The sequence below is a fragment of the Physeter macrocephalus genome, chromosome 7 (genome assembly GCF_002837175.3).
Source record: "Physeter macrocephalus isolate SW-GA chromosome 7, ASM283717v5, whole genome shotgun sequence".
NCBI classification, from domain to species: Eukaryota; Metazoa; Chordata; class Mammalia; order Artiodactyla; family Physeteridae; genus Physeter; species Physeter macrocephalus.
The window spans coordinates 105173138-105180845 of NC_041220.1; the positions used below are offsets into that span (position 1 = coordinate 105173138).

The 7708-nt window shown below is 33.9% G+C and overlaps 1 long non-coding RNA gene across 1 annotated transcript; it reads left to right on the forward strand.

Moving 5' to 3' along the window:
- The first annotated feature begins 690 nt into the window (after window positions 1–690).
- LOC114486533 (uncharacterized) lies at window positions 691–7188 on the forward strand. Its single transcript, XR_003680397.2, has 3 exons — window positions 691–794; window positions 2996–3040; window positions 5954–7188. It is a non-coding gene; the product is annotated as an uncharacterized lncRNA (long non-coding RNA).
- Window positions 7189–7708: the final 520 nt, after the last annotated feature.

Consider the following 7708-nt stretch of genomic DNA (forward strand, 5'->3'; position numbering starts at 1 on the left):
GCACTTAACAATAGGATCAAACTTTCCTTTGACACCAAGAGGTTATGATGATAACCTAATTGTTTTCTCTCTCCCAAAGATTTAAGGAGCTGCTGTTCTTACCCAGCGGCATGAAGCACATGGAAAGAACTTCAAAATCTGACCATGTTCTATGTTCCTATTAGGAAATATATTTAAAAGGAAACACAAACGAAATACTTAAAATCTCAAAATCAAACTTAAAGAATTTAGAAAAGTTGCATTTTCTCTAAAAGTCACAAAGACGATGATGCAAGAGAAAGAGCTGTAATTTTAGGAAAAAAACAGTCCCAGAATTTTTTTAAAAAGTAAATAAAATCTGCTTTACTACTTTTTAAAACTAATTCCTGGAATGTTACTTAATTTTTTGAGCACAATTCTCCTGATTTATCTTAGTTTAGGGTACCCAGAAATCAAAATTGAGGCAAAAGTTGATAGCAATTATTTTTAAAAAGGCATGCAATATCAGGGAAACAGATGTCAAGTAAAGAGAGAGTGCTGTAGGGAAGGAGGGAGTGTTATTGACATCAACCAATTGCTTGCATGTGGGGCCGCCTTCCAACAGGTCATATGAACTGCCTTTTCTTAGAACAGTACATCTGAAGAGAGCTAGAAGACATTAGTCATAGAAGAAGAAATATCCACAGACTCCAGTTTCCCACTGGTCAAGTTCATGCTGCAGGCCATTAACTCATGGGTTGCACATGTGTGGCCACAGAGCAGAGCCTGTCACACCTCAGGGACAACATGGAAGAGGCATGTGACACCAGCAAAGGGTGAGGCCTCTTGGGTTGGGTCCATGGAATCTGCATTTCAGCTCACAAGAGTTTGACATTTAAGTAGTAACTGGGATGAAACAAGTAGTTAAATGGCCAAGGAGACAGATGAAGGCACAAATATCTGAGATGGTGGGAGAGAGTTATCTATCTGATCTTAAAGAGTTGTTCTAAGAATTAAGTAGGATAACATGCTAAGGACTCCATCTATAGTAGGTATTTTATATGTATCATGTAACCAGAATGTTCTGCCTCTTAGAAAATCACTTATGAAGTATTCCTGAAAAAGTGTTTAACATAATCAAAAGGAAACAATTGGAAAAATTCAGAATGTGGGATAGTCTACAAGTCAACTGGCCTAGAGTCTTCTAAAAAGTCATTATGAAAAGTAAAATTAAAACAATACAAAACATCTAGATTAAATTCTAGAATTAGTTTATACATTAAAAGAACCCAAAAAGACATAACAATCACATGCAATATGTGAACCTTGATTGGATCCAGAAATTAAAAAATGAAAATAACTGTAAGAGAAATGGTTAACTGGTTTTTTGAATTATTATATTTGAATTATAATATTTGATATTATATTTTTTGAATATCAATTGTATATTAGGGTTGAGTTATTAGCAAATAAAAAAAATAGGACATCTAATTAAATGTGAGTTACATAAAACAATGTAGTTTAGTATTGTATTTTAATATGTGTGTGCCATTCAATATTTGGGATATACTTATACTAAAAAGTTATTTGTTATTAATCTGAAATTCAAATTTAACTCAGTGTTGTGTATTTTATCTGGCAACCTTACTGTATACTCAATGATATTATACAATTGTTATTTTCTTAGATCTGTTAATGCTATTTAGGGGTGAAATATCACAGTGTCTGAAACTTTGTTTCAAATTATTCTGAAAAAAATGTTTAATATTAACACTATATAAATCAAGGTTAAGGATGTACTGATTTTAAATTTATTTTTCTACAATGTCATCTGTAAATTTATTTTTAATGAAAAATTATTAAAAAAGTTAACTCATGACCCATTCCACATAATCTATTTCATTTAAAATTAGCAAGCAAAATGAGTATTTCAAGTGTTTCTTCTCTACCATGTAGTTAGACTATGTTTCAAACTATTTTGAAAGGCAAGGATCAATTTAGGAGAAATCAATTTCATTTGAGAGAAACTGAAAAAAGTAATAAAACAAAAGATTTTTTAAAAGATATTTAACAATTTTGATCTAATTATCAAAGGTAGAGTTGATGGATACATTATGTTCGATCACCCATAAAACAATAACAAAATGTGATTAGATTTCTTTGTCATCAAGCAATCATCAACAAAAAACCTATTCTCACACATGATTTCTGATGACCAATAATAGCAATACGACATTCTTCTAAATAGCTAGTGTACCACAATTTTAAAAGAAATTGGAAAATGTATAATGAAATAATAAAGAAAATATTTGAGAGCAAAATTTGTGAAACACAACCAAAGTGAATTAAATTAAATCAAGAACAAGGAAGAGAATAACAAAAATAGAAGCTAAAACTAATGAAATAAAACAGTAAATAATCAAAAGAGGGTGATAAAGCCAATATCTGGTTCTTAAAAAAGAACAAAAAAATGGTAAATCACTGTCAAGAGTAATAAAAATAGAAAGGTGTAAAATAAAAATACTAATAAAAAAGAAAATAAAACTATAGATATTTTAGTGATCAATGGGATATTATGAAAATTATATGCCAATCAATTAAAAACCTAGATAATATTTATAGAAAACTCAACTTATTGCAACTATTTCTATTTTTTAAAAATGGACTAGTTTAATAGCCAAAAAGAAAACCGAGTCAATAGTTAAATCCTCTGCCACAAATAAAACACTAGACCTAGATGTCATTACAAAGAATTTGAACCATACAATTGAGGGCAAGATGATCACTTTGGTGGTAACTGCATTCCTCTTTCAAAGGCTCCGGTTGGATGACCCTTTCCTACATGGAACAGTCTTCTTAGTTTCTAATACCCACCCCCCCTTGCCCCTGCAGCTATAAGTGCTTCCTCCTATCGGAAAGCCTGAGGGTAATCCATTATCCATTGTTGATTTCCTTTACCCTGTCCACACATTTATAAAAAGTCCCTTCATTACCCTTTTTTCTGTAGTCCATCACTCCTTTTTTTTTTTTCTTCTAGGACCCTGACCAGTCAAGGTGCCGAATGAACAAATTGAGAAAAAAGGTAGGAACCAAGACAGGAGCTAATTAGGTTTTGTTTGTTTGTTTTTTAAGCTTTGTACTTTCTGGTTCATATGGTAGCTCTATTTTTTTTTCTCTCTTTTTTTTAACATCTTTATTGGAGTATAATTGCTTTACAACAGTGTGTTAGTTTCTGCTTTATAACAAAGTGAACCAGCTATACATATACATACATCCCATATATCCTCCCTCTTGTGTCTCCCTCTTACCCTCCCTATCCCACCCCTCTAGGTAGTGACAAAGCACCAAGCTGATCTCCCTGTACTAGGTGGCTGCTTCCCACTAGCTATCTATTTTACATTTGGTAGTGTATATATGTCCATGCCACTCTCTCACTTCGTCCTAGCTTACCCTTCCCACTCCCTGTGTCCTCAAGTCCATTCTCTACATCTGCGTCTTTATTCCTGTCCTGCCCCTAGGTTCTTCAGAACCAGTTTTTTTTTTTTTTTAGATTCCATATATATGTGTTACCATATGGTATTTCTTTTTCTCTTTCTGACTTACTTCACTCTATATGAAGTACAGATAACTCAATTTCATTTCACTTTATGACTGAGTAATATTCCATTGTATATATGTGCCACATCTTCTTTATCCATTCATCTGTCGATGGACACTTAGTTTGCTTCCACATCCTGGCTATTGTAAATAGAGCTTCAATGAACATTGTGGCACATGACTTTTTGAATTATGGTTTTTTCAGGGTATATGCCCAGTAGTGGGATTGCTGGGTCATATGGTAGTTCTATTTTTAGTTTCTGCAGGAACCTCCATACTGTTCTCCACAGTGGCTGCATCAATTTACATTCCCACCAACAGTGCAAGAGGGTTCCCTTTTCTCCACACCTTCTCCAGCATTTATTGTTTGTAGATTTTTTTTGTTGATGGCCATTCTGACTGGTATGAGGTGATACCTCATTGCAGTTTTGATTTGCATTTCTCTAATGATTAGTGATGTTGAGCATCCTTTCATGTGTTTGTTGGCAATCTGTGTATCTTCTTTGGAGAAATGTCTATTTAGGTCTTCTGCCCAGTTTTGGATTGGGTTGTTTGTTTTTGTGATATTGAGCTGCATAAGCTGCTTACAAATTTTGGAGATTAATCCTTTGTCAGTTGCTTCATTTGCAAATATTTTCTCCCATTCTGAGGGTTGTCCTTTCATCTTGTTTATGTTTTCTTTTGCTGTGCAAAATCTTTTAAGTTTCATTAGGTCCCATTTGTTTATTTTTGTTTTTATTTCCATTCTTCTAGGAGGTGGTTCAAAAAAGATCATGCTGTGATTTATGTCATAGAGTGTTCTGCCTATGTTTTAAGGAATCTTCTTAATGTTCTCCATAGTGGCTGTACCAATTTACATTCCCAACAATAGTGTAGGAGGTTTCCCTTTACTCCACACCCTCTCCAGCATTTATTGTTTGCAGAGTTTTTTATGATGGCCATTCTGATTGGTGTGAGGTGATATCTCATTGTAGTTTTGACTTGCATTTCTCTAACAATTAGTGATGTTGAGCAGCTTTTCATGTGTCTCTTGGCCATCTGTATGTCTTCTTTGGAGAAATGTTTATTTAGATCTTTTGCCCATTTTTTGATTGGGTTGTTTTTTTGATATTGAGCCACATGAGCTTTTTGAAAATTTTTGAGACTAATCCTTTATCAGTCGAGTTGTTTGCAAATATTTTCTCCCATTCTGTGGGTTGTCTTTTCGTTATGTTTATGGTTTCCTTTGCTATGTAAAAGCTTTTAATTAGTTCCCATTTGTTTATTTTTGTTTTTATTTCTATTACTCTGGGATTTATGTCAGAGAGTGTTCTGCCTATACTTTTGTCTAAGAGTTTTATACTAGCCGGTCTTACATTTAGGTCTTCAATCCATTTTGAGTTTATTTTTGTGTACGGTATTAAAGAATGTTATAATTTCATTTTTTTACTTGTAGCTGTCCAGTTTTCTCAGCACCATTTATTGAAGAGACTGTCTTCACTCTATTTCATAGTCTTGCCTCATGTGTCATAGATTAATTGGCCGTAAGTGTGTGGGTTTATTTCTGGGCTTTCTCTCCTGTTCCATTGATTTAAACTTCTGTTTCTGTGTCAGTACCATACTGTTTTCATGACTGTAGCTTTGTAGTATAACCTGAAGTCTACCATATTATCCAGCAATCCCACTCCTGGGCATATATCCAGAGAACCACGTGGTTTGAAAGGATGCATGCAGCCCAATATTCATTGCAGTATGGTTTTTTACAGTAGCCAAGACATGGAAGCAACCTAAATGTCCACTGATAGATGACTAGGTAAGGAAGATGTACATATATACAATGGAATATCACTCAGACATTAAAAAGAATGAAATAACGCCATTTGCAGCAACATGGATGGACATGGAGATTATCATACTAAGTGAAGTAAGTCAGACAGAAAAAGACAAATATCATATGTTATTGCTTATACGCAAAATCTAAAAAAACCCGATACAAATGAACTTTTTACAAAATAGAAACAGACTCACAGACTTAGAGAATAAACTAATAGTTACCAGGTTGTGGAGGAGGGATAGATTGGGAGTTGGGATTGACATGTACACACTGCTATATTTAAAATAGATAACCAACAAGGACCTACGGTATAGCAGCAGGAAACTCTGCTCAGCATTCTGTAATAACTGAAATGGGAAAAGAATTTGAAAAAGAGTAGATACATGTTTATGTATAACTGAATCACTTTACTGTACACCTGAAACTAACACAACACTGTTAATCAACTATACTCCAATATAAAATAAAAATAAAGATAAATAAAATAAAATCCTCCCCCAAAAAAGCTTTCTACTTTCTGAAAGCTATTCTCAGGCTCTTCTTGAGGATGTGCTCCTAACCCAATATCATTTGTGCCCTTATAAGACGGGACACACATATGGGGAGAATGCCATGTGGAAATGAAGGCAGAGATTGACGTGATGTTTCTGCATATCAAGAAATACAAAAGGTAACCATCAAAGTACCAGAAGCTAGGGGAGAGGCATGGAACATATTATTTCATAGTCCTCAGAAGGAACTGACCCTGTCAACACCTTAATCTTGGACTTTAACCTCCAGACTGTGAGATAATACATTTCTGTGGTTTAAGCCACTCAGTGTGTGGTACTCTGTCAGCTCTAGCAAAATAATACCTTACTGACCACATGTGCCATTCATTGGAAAGCTCTTCATTTCTCTAGCTTTAATAATTTATCCACTTCAAGCTTCAAGTCTCACCTTGGAACTTCTATAACCACCATTCTCTTGTAGACTTTACCGATGCACAAAATTCCTGGCAAGCAACTCCAGAATCCATTTCTTGAACTCCTACATTATAGGTTTACAAACTCCTCAAAATACAGGATAAATAAATGAATCTTATGGGCAAATAATGTATCTGTCTGGCCTAAGCAAACCAATGTATACCGGTTAAATTATAGAATAGTATCTCAATGCACCAGAACATGTTGATTTTGTTTGCAGATATTTATGGTGGCTTTTTAAGAGTGTGGTATCAAACTGAATGCAGGCCATATGTTATCTAAAGGATGAACCATAAACAAATATTTGTTATTTGGATAATAAGGGGTTTGTAGGGCAACAAACTCATATAAGTTAAGAAACAAAATACTCTTACTTCATAATATATACATCTTGAAAGATGATAATTATATGTTATGATTTTTTAAATTGTACAGTAATTTGAATTGCAATTGCAATTTTAAATGAACAATTGGGATGGATAATTATATCTCATTATGTCAACTGGGTTACTCTGATGAGTTCTATTTCTGGATACTGGTGAAAGTAAAATGGGTCCCCAAATATGATTTATTTAGCAAAATGGTATGTTCACCTTATGTTCCTGAGCTGTTTCTATAGAAAATAATACTTAAATGTTTGTTAGTGATCAGGTTAAGTTTGGGAGATTCATCTGAAAAAACTGAAAAGGAGGATGAATTGGGAGATTGGGATTGACATATATACACTGCTATGTATAAAATAGATAATTAATGAGAACCTACTGTATAGCACAGGGAACTCTACTCAGTGCTCTTTGGTGATCTAAATTGGAAGGAAATCTAAAAAAGAGGGGATATATGTATAACTGATTCACTTTGCTGTACAGCAGAAACTAACACAATATTGTAAAGCAACTATATTCCAATAAAAATTAATTTAAAAAAAAGCCTGAAAGGGAATATTTATTTTGCAGCCAGTAATATTTGCAAATGATATGACCGCAAAGGGGTTAATATCCAAAGTATATAAACAACTCATACAACTCAATATAAAAAAAACTCTATTAAATTTGGGTAGAAGGCCTGAATAGACATTTTTCCAAAGAAGACATAAGAGATGACCAATGGGCACGTGAAAAGATGCTCAATACTATTAATCATTAGGTAAAGCAAATCGAAACCACAATGAGATAATCCTCACACCTGTCAGAATGGCTATCATCAAAAAGACCACACATAATAAATGTTGGGGAGTGTGTGGAGAAAAGGGAACACTTACACACTGTTGGTGGGAATGTAAGTTGGTGTAGCCACTGTGGAAAGCAGTATGAAAGTTCCTCAAAACACTAAAAACAGAGCTATCATATGATCCCGGAATCCACACCTGGGTATATAT